Raw genomic sequence first — 19,747 nt, 5'->3', positions numbered from 1 at the left:
AATGCCTATGAAAGGTTCAGAAATCCACATACCTCAGGTTGCTGTGAGGCACCAAAGATGGAGATCAGGTGTCTTTGAACACATAAGGAATGTGGTGTTTGCTGTTACTATCTCCTCCTGAAATATAAAAAGTCATGTCCTGAGAGAAGCTATGCAGGTGCTGAACACCCAGGATCTGCCCCGAAGTACTTTGTAAAATTAGCTTAATAAGCTCTCAACCACTGTGATAAAATCTCTCCAGCATGAACTTCTGTCACCCAGTCAGATACATTCTTTATAATGTCCATTTTATAAAATAGCATGTACCATATATTTAGAACCGATATCCCTGCATTGGATTGCATAGGTATATGCTAAATAAATTTATCAGAGGCCTGCATAATCAATATACCACAAATCCTCTTTCTTAAGGCTTATCCTAATATTTGAAAACATTGTGCATCTTCAAACAACTACCATTTAAAAGGATTCAACAAGCTTGAGAAACAATTCCTACTTCTCCTCACAGATGCATACTTCCTACTTAAAAATCACACCTCCCCATGACATGGAGGTTCCATATTGCCTAAGGGACAAGTTTTCTATCTATACAAATATCACTGCTTTAACACCTCATATTTTGCAATGGAAGAAAGGAGAGATTTATCTTACGGGGAAGGACAGGTTCCTAACTTCCTAATGGGCCAAGCAGTACTCCTAGCCCTGACTGTGCCCAAGATATCCCAATTAATGTAATGTTATTCATAGGCTATTTTGGGTCATTTGTAGGGTTTTGATATTTATTAGTTTTAATATTTTCCTTCCACTGTGCCCAGCACTGGTGGATTTGTGTACTTAAGGGCCCTGGCTCTGCAGATGAAGACAGGTGACATACTGTTCCAATACATTTAAAAAACTCTCTACATTTTCCTGAAATATTTTCCCTATAATGTACATGGCATCTACAGAATACATAAAGCTTTGTTCAGCACCCAGGCTTGTTTGTGATGTGCTGTGTAAGTCACAAGTGAAGAAATAAATCAACCCAAACTCATGCAATAAATCCTTTATATCAGACTCTGCCCTGTGGTAGTGTCCAAGATAAAAACTGCATTATTATCTTCTCTGGACTATGCTCAGTAAACCAGGATCTCAGGGATTTCTGTTATTCTAATTCTCAGGGCAGTTTCAACAGCTGCCCCTCCAGCCTTTTTAAAAAATCACCATTCATGAAACTACTTCCTTTTTTGCCCTCAAATTGCCCAAGGCTTGAATAGCAATTTTCAGCCCTGGAACAGCAACTGGTTTAAGGTCTGGAGTTTGAACCCATGTGGAGAATTATATTCCTAAAGGAAAGAGGATATTCTTAGTTTCCAAATGGGACCCACTGAATATGCTTACTGCTCTGGAAAGTCCTAAATGATTGGACCATATAATCACATTATGTATTGAAATGCTATTTGAGGCTGAGCTGTAGAAGATTCTAAAATTCATTCTTAATTCTTCTCAACCTCCGAACCTGAGAAGGTGAGGCTAGATAGAGCTGTCAGTAGTAGTCATTGTGAATACATCACTAATCTCAGCATGTCTATCCAGCAGAAGCAGTGCACAGGCTAGTCTACCAAGCTTCTTTGAATCTGGCTGGTGTAAGTTACATTAGCAGAGAAGCCAGACAAAATGAGCAAAGTATGTAGTACCCACGGTTTGTGCCAGGCTTGTGCTACCCACGGTGAAGCCTGTACTACTAGTTTCTATTGCTACTATTTACCTGAGCTAGTTAGATTCAAGATAGCTTGGGCAGGTTAGCCAATATGCAGCTTTTACTGTGCAGATGAACCCCCATTTACCCTTTTTTCCCCCGTTTGTGAAGTTTTTGTCAGGCAAGGTAAATTTTACAAACATATTTGCTATTCCTAAGTATTTACTGTGTGACCTGGATGAATAAGTTTCATCCTCTTGACTGTCTGTGAACTACAGGTTGGACCTCCCTTGTCCAGTACCCTCGGGACCGGAGTGGTCCCGAACTATGGAGTTTGTTGGACCAGGGGAGGTCAAGGTCCCCCACCTGGCTGTAGGCTCTGCTCCCGGATGGAGCTGCACTCCCTGTCGCCTGTCCCGCTGCCTCCAGTCTCAGCTAGGGTCGTGCTTCCCCTGGCGCCAGCCTGGGCTACACGACCAGCTTCTGGCCCTGCCTCCAGCCCTGACCAGAGCTGTGCTCCCCACCACACCAGCCCTGGGAGGGATTGCACTTCTGACTGCTGGCTCTACTGCCTCCAGCCCTAGCTGGGGCTGCATTCCTTGGCATCAGCCCTGGCCGAGGCTGTGCTCCCCACCGCTCTGGCCCTGCTGGTACTGTGCTCCTCACCATCAGCCCAGCCTTGGCTGTGCTTCTGAAACTGGTCCACTGGGGCTCTCTGGTCCAGCAATGTCCATGGTCCTGCTGGAATACAGATGTTGCCGGACTAGAGAGTCTCAGATTTCAGAGGTTCAACCTATATTCACTTTTAAATTTTTTATTCATATTGCTCTATTCATGGGTCCACTAAGTCAAATGAATTGATTTCTGTTCCTTGATTTGCTGAGAAACTTTTCAAATAGAAGAATAAACACTAACAGGCTTACTAAGAATAACGAATATTCTTGTTCATCCACAAGAAAGCTTTCCACATATGGATATCTGTATGAATAGCCAGCCATTCTCCAAATATTAATGGATTTTTAAAATTTAAAATTAAATATTTTAAAATTGAAGTACATGTTTCTTTTGGAAAAATAAACCTATTTAAAATTAAATTTGAAATTATGAATGTTTATGTTAAGGCCTAAACTTATTATATTCTATGAATCATTTATATTACATTTTAAAAATAATTGGAAGCAGTGTATTTGCTGCCAAGGTTTAAAGTCAAACCACTGAAATGGTTGACGATCTGGAGTACGAAACTAGCTTTTGTCAAAAGTATTCTTTTCTGCAGCTGCAGTGAAAATATTTTACTAATTTCAGTTTATTCAAATTGCTCATTTCAATGACTCATTCAAAGAAAGAAATTAATCAGGAGTTGAAAAAGTAGAAAAACATTGTTTTCCTCTTCCAATATTTGAATAAAAACTAGATGTAAGAGGATGAGTTCTATTAGTTCTAAAATTTTGAAGGACATGGTAACTAGAAACAATCAGTTTAATTCAATAACTACAGATAATACTTCCTTTGTTTAACAAATCAATTATGTTTTAAATGCAAAATATATTTTGATAAACTTTCTGAAATATTTTTTTTCCTTCTGTATCCAGCCCATTTAAGGAAAAAGAGTGCTGGGCCTGTGCATTTTTAATTTAATTTGCATTTGCATCCAAATAGAGCTTGAAATAAAGCCCAAGTAAAAATTAATTATCATCTAGTAAATAAGAAATGCATCATTCACCACTGTAACATAATACAAATTGTAAACATAATAATAAACATAATCATAGCTTACATATGTGTAGATGGTGTGCAGACACTATGTATCTGCTTAGCTACTGAAAAAAAAGGAAGCACCAAATATAATGCAAAGGCTATATTTTTTATAAACCAACACTTTTTAACAGTCATTTCCAAGCTATGAGAAGCAATTTTTTTAAAAAAGAGAAATAACTAAAAAGTACAAATGCACAATGAGATTAAAATCAATGGTTTAAATCATGATTGAAATGAGTGGTTGAAAGCAGTCCACCCAAATGCTAACTAAAGACTTTTCACACGAATATTTGCAAAATTGCAGTAAAAAAAAATACATAAATATGGTCATCTCAAATATATATTAAAAATGTAAGCATATATTCATAGATAATGTTTTTACAGTATCCTGCGAGCTCTGGTATTAAGGTATTTTTAAAAGAGGAGAGATAAGACAGTTTATACAAACAACATAAACTCTCACATTTGCAAACACATATTTGCCGTAATATAAATAAGCCGCATATGAATTACATGAGAGTGTGGAATGGGAAAAAGGATTTCCCAGCACTCATGTTGGAAGTTCTACATGACTTACCTACTGATGATTTTTCTGCTTGCAAGAAACACGGTCATCCCACACTCATGCTGTACGGGGAGATTTCAGCAAACCCAGTAATGTGCCTGAACCGCTATTGCTTACTGCTTGAACTTTAGCAACCAAGCTAACAGGCCCAAAATAGGCCTAGACAGCATGACCAAGTCAGGGAGGAGGAAGAAGCGGAGTTTGGGTGCCACAGAGAGGGCAGCTTGACCCCGCGTCCTTCCTGAGGCCCAAATCTCTAGTGAAATCGCTGAGCTATACATTAAGAAAAACAGGAAGTTTGTCTAAATGCCTTAAAACATATATCTGTCAGGGCCCCTGAGCATGGAGTCTCTGAAAAAGAAAAAATGCATCTGGTGAAAGTGATGATCAGAAGAGAACCTCTTGCCTAATCTTGAAAAAGTGCTTGCCTAACAAGTTTTTGAGTTATTGTAAAATACTAATGGATAAATAGGGAAGGAAAGTTTGAGTTGGGGGGGGGGGGCAATTTTGGGAACACTTGGAAGGGACGCCTCGAGGACTTCTTGAGGACTCTTCACTTCTGGACACATCTTCGTCACCACTAGCAGACGGAAGACTGGCCATCGGAAGCCTGCTCGGTGTCACTCGAGAGCCACACTCAACTTTGGTAATTATCGAGGGTGCGGGTGTTTTACTACCCTGTTGCAGACGTGTGTAAGTGCTTGAAACTAAGTAAAGTTTAGCTTTAAGTGAAAGCACTCTTGTGTTGTCCTGTTTGTACCATCCATCTATCGGTCGGACGACCGTGTCTCCCCTGAATTATTTCCTGACACTACCTCGCAGAGAGTAAAATTTACCGGGGGTTTGGGTTGAAAGAACCTCAGGTAACAATGCCTTTAAAGACTTTATGCCACACAGCCTTGTCATGTACACTTTATTTACATTACATCAATACGAACTTAAATTTACACATTAGTTATGTGATTTAGCCTATTTCATGGGGATTTCAATTTGGGTCCACTTACTCCGCTACCAATAGAGGCTGAGAGAGCTATGGAGGCAGCAGACATAATTGCTGGGAGAAATGAATACGTGTCACTTTCTAGTGATCCCTCTGGTGATGGTAGAGAGCACCACTGACCTCACTGCAGTAGAGTCTGAAGATGGTAGCAGTGGGGAATAAATTGTGAGGTGTATAGGGAACTTACATGGTTCTTCCTCTCCCCACTGAAAAAAGTCAATGGATCGATTTATGCAAGAGTCCATCACCATCTCAAAAGCAAGTCTATCAGCTGGCTGCTTCCTTGCAAACTTTTGTTTTCACCTTAACTGAATTTACTAAGTGAGATAGTTGTGCTTTCACAGAGTAGGACACAGAACAATGAATACAGAAGGGAAGATGTTTGCCTGTTAGCACCACGGACAGAGCAGTCAGCAAAAGGGAATCTCTTTTGTGTCTGGGAGAACAAAAACAAAACCAGTTTTGTGAGTTGCAGTGGAACCTAAAATTGGGACTTAGGCACCTAATTAGTTTTGCGACTCTAGGCCTAATGTGACTTGCCCAAGATCACAGAGGAAATTTTTCATTCAGCAGGGAACTGAACTCTGGTTCCCCAAGTATCAGCCCAATGGCTTTACCACTGGATCATCCTTCCTTCTCCATTTTGGTTTTGAAGTAGGGAAGTAATAGGATAGGCGATTAACTGATAAGCAAAAGCTTATAGGTTAATGCTATAGACTACAAGCATTTCCTCTGTCCCCCCTTTGTCAGTACATTTTTTAGCAGGTTGGCCAGCAGCCCGACTCATTCCTGGCTTGCACCAGGTCCAGGACCTACCCCTGCTGCGGTTCTGCACTTAAAGTGTATTAGGAGCCAGGCAGGCAGGCAGCCCAGCTCAGTTCTGGCTCGCATGCAATCTAGGAGCTCAGACCCACCCCTCCCCCTGGACAGGGGCTGCTGCCACCCCACACTGGGCAGCAGTGTGGGATGACAGGCAACCGGCCCATAAGAGGAGCTGGTTTTTAAACTGGCTCCCCACATAGACCAGCTCCCGCCTGGCACCCCATGCTGTTAATAAAGAGGCAGCAGTGCAGAGTGGCAAAGTCATTTCTTTCCCCGCTTAGGAGCAGGACTATTCTGAGGGTTTCATGAGCTGGGTTTATTTTATTATATTCATTATATCTGTTGCTGAAGATAAACAGCCCTGCATCATATTGTGTATTTAATTTCTGTATAGAGTGCTTGGAGCATAGCACAGGGGTTGTACCACTTGACTGGAGAATTGCTAATATAGTTCCTATTTTTAAGAAAGGGGAAAAAAGCGACCCGGGTAACTATAGACCTGTTAGTTTGACATCTGTAGTATGCAAGATCTTGGAAAAAATTTTGAAGGAGAAAGTAGTTAGAGACATTGAGGCTAATGGCAATTGGGACAAATTACAACATGGTTTTACAAAAGGTAGATTGTGCCAAACCAACCTGATCTCCTTTTTTGAGAAAGTAACAGATATTTTAGATACAGGAAATGCAGTGGATCTAATCTACCTCAACTTTAGTAAGGCATTTGATACAGTACCACATGGGGAATTATTGGTTAAATTAGAAAAGATAGGGATTAATATGAAAGTTGAGAGGTGGATAAGCAACTGGTTAAGGGGAAACTATAGCGGGTCATACTGAAAGGTGAACTGTCAGGTTGGAGGAAGGTTACTAGCGGAGTTCCTCAGGGATCAGTTTTGGGGCCAATTTTATTTAATCTTTTTATTGATGACCTTGGAACCAAAAGTGGAAGTGTCCTGATAAAATTTGTGGATGACACAAAGTTGGGAGGTATTGCCAATTCAGAAAAGGATCGGGATATCATACAGGAAGATCTGGATGACCTTGTAAATTGGAGTGATAGCAATAGGATGAAATTTAATAGTGAGAAATGTAAGGTTATGCATTTAGGGATTAATAGCAAGAATTTTAGTTATAAGCTGGGGACACATCAGTTGGAAGTAACGGAGGAGAAGGACCTCGGAGTCCTGGTTGATTTTAGGATGACTATGAGCCGCCATTGTGACATGGCCGTGAAAAAGGCTAATACGGTCTTGGGATGTATTAGGCAAGGTATTTCCAGTAGAGATAAGGAGGTGTTAGTGCCATTATACAAGGCATTGGTGAGACCCCATTTGGAATACTGTGTGCAGTTCTGGTCTCCCATGTTTAAGAAGGATGAATTCAAACTGGAACAGGTACAAGGAAGGGCCACTAGGATGATCCGAGGAATGGAAAACCTGTCTTATGAAAGGAGACTCAAGGAGCTTGGCTTGTTTACCTTAACCAAAAGAAGGCTGAGGGGGGACATGATTGCACTCTTTAAACATATTAGAGGGATAAATACCAGGGAGGGAGAGGAATTATTTAAGCTTAATACCAATGTGGACACAAGAACAAATGGATATAAACTGGCTAGTAGGAAGTTTAGACTTGAGATTAGACGAAGGTTTCTAACCATTAGAGGAGTGAGGTTCTGGAACGGCCTTCTAAGGGAAGTAGTGGGGGCAAAAGATCTAGCTGGCTTCAAGATTAAACTAGATGGATTTATGAAGGGGATGGTTTGATGAGATAACATGATCTTGGTAACTAATTGACCATTCATTATCAGTGATAAATAGGTCAATGGAGCGATGATAGGAGATACTATAGAGTACTTTCTGGGTGTCTGGCCTGTGAGTCTTGCCCACATGCTCAGGGTTTAGCTGATCGCCATATTTGGGGTCGGGAAGGAATTTTCCTCCAGGGTAGATTGGCAGAGGCCCTGGAGGTTTTTCGCCTTCCTCTGTAGCATGGGGTACAGATCACAGCTGGAGGATTCTCTGCATCTTGGGGTCTTCAAACTATTTGAAGGCTTCAATATCTGAGATATAGGTGAGAGGATTATCCTAGGAGGGGGTGGGTGAGATTCTGTGACCTGCATTGTGCAGGGGGTCAGACTAGATGATCATAATGGTCCCTTCTGACCTTAAAGTCTATGAGTCTATAGAGCCTTTTATAAATCTAAATAAACACATCATTAAATACATGGGACTCACTTCCACAGCATGGTAATTCCCCACCCCTATTTCTCCTCTCTTCCTTTTCTTCGCCAGCATCTCCTGCTGCGCCAATCTATTGCATGGTGGCCAGTGAAAGACAGGCAAAGGGACACCAACCCTCGTTGCTTAGAGGTTCTCTCTGTTTATTTTTGCCACAACTACTGACTCAGGCTAAATGGCACTGGCAGTGACACACAACAGGGACCATGCAACCCTGCTCTGAAGAGACCACGGGCCTAGGGCCTGGCATGAAACAGTCCTCTCTTGGGGCAGAAGCTCTGTGTTTTTACATGTCAATCCATCCCAAAGCACAAGACAGGAGCTTGCCAAATAAGATGTGAGAAAATGAAGGTAGAGAGCAGTTCCATGACAGGCACAAATGGATAAGTCTTACATACTTCTGTTCCATGTCCCATGTACTGGCTCTAGGGTACATCCTTAAGCAGGGATTTCTTGGCTGTTATTCATCTTGCATTCTACTTTTAAAGCTCTGCCAGTGTAATTTTAATGTTAGAATTTATTATTCAGTTTACTGCATAAAAAGTTTCCAACCATATTAGAAACAAGGCTCCAGTTCTGGATTTTGGCATGGATATTTTCTGCTGAGATTTTGAATCCATTGCTATTATTGAATGGTGTTTCCCCAGATTTTATTCTTGTGCCTATCTCGGGATAACACTAAGGTGGGTCAGCACCTGGAGTTTTTTTGGCTTTCCAACACCCAGACTACAGCAATGACATCTCTTAAACTCCAGTGAGAGAAGATATGCTTTTTCTGTCTGGCAGCATTTCAGAGGCATTAAGTGTAAGAGGGAAGGTAAGTAATTCGCCATGCTTCCCCATTTCTGTAATGGGGGAGGACATCTTGATACATTTACAATACTCCTCTGGGGATATTTCATCAGTTATACCTAACTCTAATGGACAATAATTGATTTGAACTTTCTACTTAGCAGAGAGCTGTAAACAGCTTCACTCCAGGCTTCAGCAATGAACTGGCATTTTGTAAAAGGAGGGAAATTTTGGAAAACTATTGTAAGCATTAAGAAACAGCTTGTCCTCTTGATTTTAATAACAGAGCTAACAGTTACAAACTTAGATATTTTATATATATATATATATATATATATTCCATTATAATACCCCAATATTCTTTCATCAGGGATTTATACTACAGCTACATAAATTCACTTTCAGATGAGATTAGCCATACCAGGATACAATATGTGAATGTATTTTTATTAGCAACATATTAAATAAGTCAGGTGTTTTTTTTTCTTTTTCTAGAATCTAGAAGGGCAGATTCCCCATCTCCTGTTCATGGACAACAATTCCTAACTGCTAGTGCCCATTTACAAAGTATGCTCTAAGGTTGGTGGATGGATTTTTTTCTGGGCCATGCCTTGTTTTGTTTCACTGTTGGGCATAACAGCAAAATTCCATCATTCTAGATTTTACAAAATTTGGCAAAAATAACATGAAATCCTTGCCAAGGTTTGCAAAGTGAAAATACTGAGTTTCTTCTAGCTTTGCTAGGGAATAATTGAGCAACTCTTGCTATCACATGCTGTGTATGTAATGCATGTTGTATTAGAGAGTTATACAAAAGGTAGCAATTGCTCCAAATGATCACATCAATAATCTACAGTTTATAAAAACTCCCTATATATACACATATTTGCACCATAGTAAGCATAATGGTAAGCCCTGAAAACACTTTTTTAAGGGGTTAACTTTCCTTTACAAACAATATCATCCTTCGCAGAAGATAAGCAAAAAAGCTGTGTTTTCTGTTAACAAAGTTAAGGTTGGAGTACAGACAGAAAAATTGAAAGTTAAGACCAGCTCTGCTGATTTTATCTCAGAATAGCAAACATCATGTGGTCTGACAGTATTCAAGCACTCTCTCTGTTGTATGGGGGACACAGGGAACCCTTTTTTCTGCCTCATAGTCTAGAACCACCGCTGGAAACAATTTACTGAGTATGAAAGCTTTTTTACTGAGCCATAAAAGTGTTTCTAACACTGGCAGGTCACTAGAAATATGTCTAAACGGCAATTAAAGATCTGCAGTTCACCTGTGCTAGCTGACCCAGGCTCAAAGGGCTCTGGCTAAAGGGCTATTTTATTGCAGTGTAGACATTCAGGTAGGGGCTAGAGCCCAGGCTCTAGGACCCTATGAAGTAGGAGGATATCAAAGCTCCGGCTGCAGCTTCAGCTTGAATGTCTACATTGCAAATAAATAGACCCTTAGCCTAATTCCCAGAAACAAAAGTCAGCTGGCTCTGGCCAACTGGCATGGGCCAGCCACGGGTGTCTAACTGCAGACACAAAATCTATAAGACTTAAAAACGAACACAGTTGGGATGTTTTTACTGTCATGCTATTTGAAAACTGGTTTCTCAGCCTACCTTCAGATGATATCAAATACTGAGATCTGATTCTGAGGCCTCTCTCATGGTAGTAGTCTCATTTTCTCATATGGATAAGCCCTAAGATCAGAACCTTGATTTCCAGTTCTATTGGTTCTCAAGATCGTAGCCATGAAAATCATGTCTGAACTGAAATGACTAAAAGAGCAGGATCACCAGAATGATGTGACTTTAAGATTTCATTTATCATGGGCTGTCATAGTGAGCAATGAAAAGCATGCATTAAACCGCTGAAAGTTGAGAACCAGAGTTTTCCATGGGATACGGCAAACATTTGCTGCTCTGGTGATTTATCATATATTAGCTATTATATTACTACTGGTCTCCTAATTTGACAGTGCTTTTGGACCTCATCCAGAACTGACACATATAGTTCACAGTAAATTTTATTCCTTAGCATGTATGGTAGTACCTATGAAGGACCCCCAATGGTTCCAGCCATTGTTTCCTGTCTCCATTCTCATTTGGAGATTGTGATTACCTCTACAGTAGTCCCACTATTGATCAAACTTTGCATCTGCCTGTTGGAGCAAGGTATGAGGTCAAAGACAAGAATTCTATGTCTGCATGTTGAATGCAAGCATCTCTTTGTTTATTTCTTTGGGGGATTTTTATAATACAGTTTTGATGGCTTGATGTTACAATAATGGGCATAGCCATATTCTAAGTGTCCTAGTATGACCCTGTTCTCAGGGACAGATCTCTTAAAACAATATCTTATTCAGGATCATTGTGAGACAAACTTGCAATCTGGGAATGGTAGAAGGCGAATAAGAAGAAAAGCTTAAACAGACACAGAGCACAATGGATTTCAGCTGAGTATTCCACCGCTCCAGCAAATCGTAGAGGGAAATTCACTATGAATTACATTACAAAAGTAAGGCCATGTACACAGAATGGCTGAAATAATTAGACTTCAATATAATTACACCAGCAACATTTTTGGTTCAATTTCTTCCCCCCATTTTCAAGCAGATATTGACTGAACTACATGGTCCCCTTTATTTTTCCCATTTGTAACCTTCTTTCATATGGCTTAAAAACCAGCAACTTTAGATGTTAAGTCCAAACCGGTAAACCAACTGCTTCAGCTGTCACAGATTGGATGATAGAGATACCACCAGAATATAATCACTCGAGACATTGGTTGACACTACGTTTTGCAGCATGAAGTTCATTTCTGCAGTTACAAATAGGATTGTGTCTCAGTCCCCATTAATGGAAGAGGTAGATGCATCTGTCGTGGGAATTGCAGATGCAATTCAATATCATTGCTGGGAGTTGAAAAGCTACTGGATCCTGGAGGAGACTTTTGTTTAGGATGTTGAAATCTTTCCACCTTGCTCATCAGTGATCTTTAGGAGGAAAACCCTGAGCCTTTGAACACTTGCACTGAATGCCAAAAAAGGTTTTCTAGATTTAATTTTGAATCTCAATATTTTATTAGCTCTCCGTGTATTCAGAGACCCTACTTCCCTGGAATGCAATGGGACTTCCAAAGGATTCTTGTATCACAATGCATGTGGGGTTTGTGGATATGTGGGAAGCCATAGCTGTGGTGTTGATTTTACTGTGCTGGTAATGATCTGTATGGCAGTGTTAAGTTGCGAATTGACGAGTGATGTGTAGGAGCTGCTGTCAAGAAGGGTGAGGAATATTCGTCAGTGGTGCAGTAAACAAGAGCTAGTGAATTGGTCCATAGAGTTTTTGCGTTGGCTCTCCAAATTGTTCCTGCCAGTTTCTGAACAGAATTTACACACACCTTTATTCTGTCATGTCAATTAGTGCTTACGTCACACAGTACTGAGGTTTGCAGATGCCAAGAAGTGGCAGAAGATCTGACACTTAATGCTTTGAAATTTCCTCTTCTGTTGCAACAATAGTTAAGAATATAGGAATTGCCATACCAGATAAGAACAGCAATTCATTTAGTCAATTATTTTGCCTCCCACGATGGGCAGATACTTTAGAGGAAGGTGTGACGTCTCCATAAAGAAACAGTTACGGAACAACCTGGACACAGCAATAATTTCTAGCTTTAAATGTCCTCTAGTTTCAAACTATCTACCTGCTATTGAAATAATTTCACTAGTCTAATTCACAGACCACCCATAGATCTTTTCAAAGATAGGCAATTTTTGCTACCCTGCAGTTAGCAATTCAGCCACTTCATTCTTAAATTTCTTCAGAGCTCTTGGATGAATACCATTTGATCCTCAATGGCTCGTTGCTACTTATCTGATTGTTCTGACACTTCCTCTTTTGACACATTTATTTCATATGTATTACTTGAAGAGTAGGACTCTTCCTCAACATATGCAGTGATGATGCATTGAATTGATGCAAAGAAGTTGTTTACCTTTTCTGCAATATCCGTATCCTCCTTAACTGCTCCCTTTATTCCAGCAGTCCCACTTATTCTCTCTCAGACTCCCCCTGTTCTCACATACAAATTATCTTTATGCCATAGGTTTGGTAATTTGCTTTTTAAATTACCTCAGAGTCCTTCTTTTCCTCTTTCTTTTACCCACCATGTTCCTTTCCCATAACTTCATTTGGGTTGGATATGTGTTTGGCAAGAATAACCATTTATACGTCTACCATTTAACTCTGCTGGACTTTTCCCCTTGTCTTCCTGCTTCCTTTTTTGTTTTTGGCATGCATGTCTTCTGTGACACTGTTATAGCATGATAAAGTAAACTTTATGCTAATTTCAATTTCTTCATCTGAATATTAGGATCTTTTTTTACTAGTTTCCTCATTTCATTTAAAAAACTCACCCTCGTTCAAAACCAAAACAGATAAAAATAGTTAAAGGTGAATTGGATGGATGGTGCTAGTTTTTGGAACTTATTAATAAAAGCACTAAACCTGAAGCAATTCCTTAACATTTTGTAGCAAACTCCAAGTTCCTAAAAGATACTTGCTATGCAATGGACACAATCCCAAGCATATGATTTAGTTCCTTATCACTTTTATCTTAACAAGTGTAATTATTTTATTATTATTAATTTATCTTTACAAGAACCATATAGATGCAACAGCTGGCTTCAAGAGATATTCTGATTTTTACACTATTGCATATTTAAAGTGGATGAAGCCCAGAGAGATGAAATGACCTTCCAGAAAATATATAAGCAGAAAGAGGCTCAGCTCTGACAAGATGACAGGACCTTTTTAGCTCACACCCTTTACTATCCATTAACACTGTCCCCTCTATACAAGAAATAAATTAACGGATATACTGATAGTCACAAGAGGATTCTGGCAGTATGTTTAAGTCTTTGGGAACCAAACTAGATAGTCAGGGGTACAGAAAAAGTTTAATTTCAAGTAATTTCTTGAGTGTGTAAAACTACCTATGTACAATTTTTAATGTGGACTCCCCATATAGTATTATTAAAAGGGTTCTATTTTCCTTGCAGAACGTAGCAGATGTGATCAAAGCTTATACAAAATGCGAGTCTGATTTCCAGAATGTTTTTTGCTCATGGTGCTGGGTACATTCAACAGATGGCTGAAAGAAGGAAATGCCTCGGGGCACCCTTTTTATGGAATAAATTGGTAAAGGTGTAAAATAAATCACACCAATCCTTTATTCATGTGGTTTAGCATGGTTCCAGATGGAAGAAAGCTATTAGAACATCACTCCCATCACCTGCTAAGGGTAAGATATAGTCAAGATTGTAGGAAAAAAGTAAAGAAGGAGCAGCTCTCACCCTAAAATGCTCAGGTTAGCCCCTGACTGACTGGTTCTAGTCCTTGGAGAAAGGATTAAACATAAAGAGGCCTGTAGCACAGAGAGAGGACTGGGGATATTCAAAAAAGAATGAAGACACGCCTCCCATTCTGTGGTTATGCAAGCTATTAAACAGGATTCCTCCATGCATGCATCTATCTCAAACTTTAGAGCTCCAAAGCCAGTCACTGTGGTCCATTCCCCTATCTAGAACTCTTTACCAAAACTAACACATCTTGCATTTCTTCTACCAACCAAACTATTTAGTCAATTAAGTATAACAACAATTTTAATCAGAATACAGGCAGTCCCCGGGTTACATGGATCCAACTTACATCGGATCCCTACTTACAAACGGGCTGAGGCAACCCCGCACTAGCTGCTTCCCCCCAGCAGACCAGGGAGACGCGGAGTGGCTTTTCTCAGCAGACACCTCAGCTTGAGAATAAAGGACTGAGGGAAGTGAGGTGTGGGAGAATAAAACTGAGCTCTGGAGAAATGTTTGGCTAGAGTTTCCCCTACAATATGTACCAGTTCCGACTTACATACAAATTCAACTTAAGATCAAACCTACAGTCCCTATCTTGTACGTAACCCGGGGACTGTCTGTATGGGCAGCATATAACTGGGGAGGCCAGTGCTTTAATAGATATAATCAAGAAGCAACTAAACTAGAAGATCAGGAAGGGAAAGCCTATAGTGCCAATGCTGTTCTAACAGAGAGGTAACCTCTCTGTGGGTGCCAGAGGAAGACAAGTTGATTGGCCAAACTCAGGACTCGAATGTCTCTGCCTCTGGGAACTGCTACTTTCCGTCCCAAGGGATGGAAAGATTGCCCAAAGTGGTGCTATTGGCTGCTGCTGCTGTTGGCCACCATTTGCACTGCTGGTGAATATACTCCCAAGGAATGTAGGGCATCCCTAGAACTGTTGAAGGGGTGAAGAGTTTTGTCTGAGAAGAGCACACAACCATCCAAGAGCAAGTCCTCTATAGCATGCTGCACATCAGGGCCAATGCAACAGGATGCCCTTCTCCTGGTCACTGCCAGTTGAGGCAAACACTTTGGCTGAAGTGCTTGCAACATCTAATGCAAACTGTAGTGATATCATGGTCATAAAGCAGCCTTTAGTGATGAACACCCAAAATTTCTCCCTGGCGGTTTTAGGTGGCTGATCTGTAAATTCAGACATAGCTGTCCAATTAATAAAGTCATATTTGGACAACAATGCCTGCTGGTTTGCATTCTGAGTTTCCGGGGAGGAAGAGGTATAGATCTGTCCATCCATTAAAAGTCTAACTTCTTGGAATCTCTGTCATTAGGGGTACACTTAAATCTGTCCTCATGAGCTTGGTTGTTCACTGCAGTTACTCCAGAGAATTGGGGTCACGTGAAAGTAAAAGCCCTCAAAACCCTGTGCCAGTACAAAGTAGTGTTTCTCTAACCACACTGTACTAGGTAGAACCAAAGCCAGCATGTTTCAAGGATCACATCATTAAAGGGCAGAGTCCACTCTCCTTGGGTGCTGATGCCTGCTGAATATTCAACAGCTCATGAATATTCTCCTGTTTCAACTCTGCCTGAGTGCTCAGAGAAGCAGCCGCACATTACAAAAGGCTCTGGTAGGCCTTGAAGTCCTCAGGCGCTGAAGGGGAAAAGGAGACAGGCACCACTGAATCATTTAGGGATGAAGAAGAGGTAGTTATCTGCACCAATCCGGGATCCCACTCCTTAACTGATGGACCCAAATGAGACAATTTCGGAGGCTCCGCAAAAGGAAGATCACCTGGGACCTGAACATGTGGTGGGTTGACAGCTCCAGCCACCAACATGACTGGTGATCTTGCCCTGCAGTGGTAAAGAGCAGAGCGACCTCCATGACCGAGGAGCATCCCCATGGTTTCCATGGAGGCTACTGGGCATAAAGGTAGGGCATTAGAGACCACAAAGCACTAGGCAAGGGCACCTATACTAAGAGACAAGTGCCAATTTTGGTATCCAGGTTGCTCCATGAAAAGCCCTCGATGTGGGCCAGGTGATGGAGAGGGGGAAGAGGATCCCAACCTGGATGCTGAGGCATCTTGGGTTTCTGGGGATAAGGACTGAGCCAGCACTGAAGGCAGAAGCAACCAATCCAACAAATCTGTTGCTCAAAATATTGGAGGAACTGCTGTTGCTGGTTGAAACAGCACTAAGTACACCTCCACTGTCTCTGGTGCTGGGTGTGCTGTTGGTACTGAAGGCAGCGGTGGTGCCAATGCAGCTGACGATGGAGGTGGAGGGTGGAAAGTGTCACTACAGTAACATCAACAGTGAAAAGTGCAGAGTGATGAAGAGGCTGACTCCAGCACAGGTCTCACTTTCTATAGTCTAGGCATGGAAATATTGGGATATGGTGCCAATGGACCTAAACGTTCAGCAATCTTTCCAGACAGTGAGCTTGTAAACAACATAGACCTAGCGAAGCCCTGGACCAATGGAAAACTCATGATGAAAAGGCAGAGGTTTACTACCTCCAGATATGCCACCAGTGAGAAAGGAGCTGGTGCCAGCATCACCACCACTAGTAGTAGATTCAACAGATGCATGAGGGCCAGAGCCAACTGTTTAAAGTCTCTCACTTTCCAATGTATAGCAAGGAGAAGTTGGAAGGACATGCTCCATTCCACAGGATTGCAGTAATGCTATGCCGCTCCGTACCATTCCTGAAGGAGGAAGAACAGTCTTCACAAGACTTTATAGGTCTCAGGAGGCCTTTTTCTTGGTGAAATTGAGGGAAAACAGCTTCTCAGTCTTTTCAGAACGGCATCAATTCCAGAGCACGCAACAGTGGTATTCTCTGAACCGAAGGATGACCTCAAATCTAATGGAGGCCTCAGTGACAAAGCAGGTCGCACAGCCTGTTTGAAAAGGTGCTACTTTATGTGAAGGTTCCTAGCCATCCAAGTCCATTTTGTGAATAATTTACAAATCAAACACCACTCTTTGGTATGGACCTTCCTAAGCAAAGCAAGTCCCTCATGGTCATTCCTCCACATGCTGGACAGTGTTTGAACCCTAATGAAAGCATCATCACAGAATATTTAATTAAATTTAAGTAACACTAAGTGTATTAACTAACTATATACCACATGAGGAAGCCTCTAAATGGATAAAGGAATTGTGGGCTTAAGAAGCATATAGAGCTCTGTTTCCAGCTACAATAAGAAAGAAGGAACTGAGGAGGGGTTGGGGTCATGCTATCTCATTGGAGGGGCTCTGACCAAGAGGCACAAATGTTACCCCTACAGGTACTGCTAGGCAATGTTCTCTAGTTCCAGTACACTAGGCATGTGGAATACGTGGCTGTATCTACTCAAACAAGAATAATGCTCTTTCCTTGCTTAGGAAGATATTCAAGTGACCTCTTATTATGACCTTAAATGTGTCCAATGAGCATGATCCATAGATGCAGCCAATCCTCTCACATCAGTGGAAATTACACATGCTAGGGGACAAAGGCAAAAACTTATATGGACTGACATCTAGACTACAAACCAATGAAAACCAGTGATCCTTAACAGTAACTCATAGTCAAAAGCATACAAGCTGACTCCACAGTAGGCATATGGTGATGGAGGATTGGGAGAAATCCCACTCTCATGGATGAAGGATCAACCAGCCATCAATCCAATTTATCCCATAGATGAATGAATAATACAGACACATTAACAGCCATTTCCCCACAGTCCTAAATCTTGACTTCTAACCTAGGCTGTGTCCAGACTCCATGCCTCCGTCGACGGAGGCATGTAGATTAGCCAGATCGGAAGAGGGAAATGAAGCCGCGATTAAAATAATCGCGGCTTCATTTAAATTTAAATGGCTGCCCCGATCTGCCGATCAGCTGTTTGTCGGCAGATCGGGAGAGTCTGGACGCGATGCCCCGACAAAGAAGCCTTTCTTCATCGACACAGGTAAACCTGGTTTCACGAGGCTTACCTGTGTCGATGAAGAAAGGCTTCTTTGTCGGGGCATCGCGTCCAGACTCCCCCGATCTGCCGACAAACAGCTGATCGGCAGATCGGGGCAGCCATTTAAATTTAAATGAAGCCGCGATTATTTTAATCGCGGCTTCATTTCCCTCTTCCGATCTGGCTAATCTACATGCCTCCGTCGACGGAGGCATGGAGTCTGGACACAGCCCTAGTGTCAGAAATACACAATCAGAAATTCTGTTCACTACAGAAAGGAAACCCTGCAGGATGCTTTAGTACCCAAAGCTGCTTTTTCATTCCATTTGCTCCCCATACAGGAGAGTATCCACATCAAAATGAACTAAAACACACGGGAGTAAATTTCAATGTGCTGCACAGGGATTTAGCCACATGATTCCCATTGATGTTAATGGGAAAGGAGTATCTAAATCCCCATGTAATAGGTTGAAATTTTATCCAAACGAGTCTAGCCACAGAGGAGCTCATCAACACCTCTTCTTAAAAGTGCAGAGAACACGTCAATTCTGCCCTGCTTGATATGTCTTCACTGGTCCAGTTGATCTCTTTAAAAACTCCCCTCTCCCTCCAAATGTACCTCTATTTCAGCATTTAAAACCATCTGCCTTTAAACTGCTCGACTGCTGAGTAATGTACCTAATACACAGGCTAAAGGGCATGACAGAAGCTGACCTTGCACTAGTCGTGTCACTTTGACAGGAAAACAGTTCAATGGAAAACAGAAATAAAGGGATTACTGAATGAATGAATGAATGAATGAATGAATGAATGAATGAATGAATGAATGAATGAATGAGTTCAGATCCAGGAACAAATGCTCAATTTCTAGCGATAAGGACATCCTGCTATAAAATACATCATGAGGAGCTTCTAACCACAGCCAATATCAATAGGCTGTAAGGAATTCAAGAAAGATGCTAAGTCCCTTAGCTTTATTCCTGCCTTAAGGAGGATGGAGATAAGCATTTATTTTCCAATTATAAAGATACAGTCAAGTACAAGACCGCACATTTCTAAGATCCAAAATCTACCACCAAATCTTCTATATGGATCTCAGATAAAACATGAAACTACTGTATATGGATCTGATTTTTTTTTCATTCACATTGTTACTTTTGAGTTACACGAGTGTAAATTAGAAAAGAACCATGTCCTTTTCCAACTGGCATGGTGGTGATGTGCCAGTGAATCTTCCCGTCTTCCAAATAATGTTTTGTGCTTTGGTTGTTTCCTTTCTACGCTGGTGGTCAGAGATTCTCCCCTTGCCGGTCCCAAAATGGGGGAGGGTAGAGGAGGTGGTTTGACCAAACAATAATGTTTTGACATACCCTTTCATTAAAGTGGATTTTACTATACTAGTACTGGCTTAAATGTAGTCTGGTTCAGGCTGAATAATTGAAAAACAGCAGCATTCATATAAACATAGAGCTAGCAAAAAAGGTTGGTGTATATTTGTATTTTTACATATGTCTTTGCTAATATTAAAGTCTCAGGGCAAATATTAGAATTCAAGATTATGTGGA

At 41.1% G+C, this 19,747-nt stretch overlaps 1 protein-coding gene across 35 annotated transcripts in view; it reads right to left on the bottom strand.

Moving 5' to 3' along the window:
• The window catches only part of ZBTB20 (zinc finger and BTB domain containing 20), a 715,034-nt gene that overhangs the window by 86,870 nt on the left and 608,417 nt on the right, over window positions 1-19,747 (bottom strand). For 32 of the 35 annotated variants that reach the window (XR_012897271.2, XM_075906071.2, XM_075906010.2 and 29 more), the window contains one exon: window positions 33-117. The exons of the other annotated variants lie outside the window; for them this stretch is intronic. The gene's annotated coding sequence lies outside the window, so the exon portion shown is untranslated. The remainder of the gene's footprint in view (window positions 1-32; window positions 118-19,747) is intronic. 35 annotated transcript variants of the gene reach the window in all.

This window comes from Pelodiscus sinensis, chromosome 1, assembly GCF_052426305.1.
Source record: "Pelodiscus sinensis isolate ZL-2025 chromosome 1, ASM5242630v1, whole genome shotgun sequence".
NCBI classification, from domain to species: domain Eukaryota; kingdom Metazoa; phylum Chordata; order Testudines; family Trionychidae; genus Pelodiscus; species Pelodiscus sinensis.
Note: the sequence above shows the minus strand (reverse complement) of the source record. Positions and strands in the feature narration are given on the sequence as shown.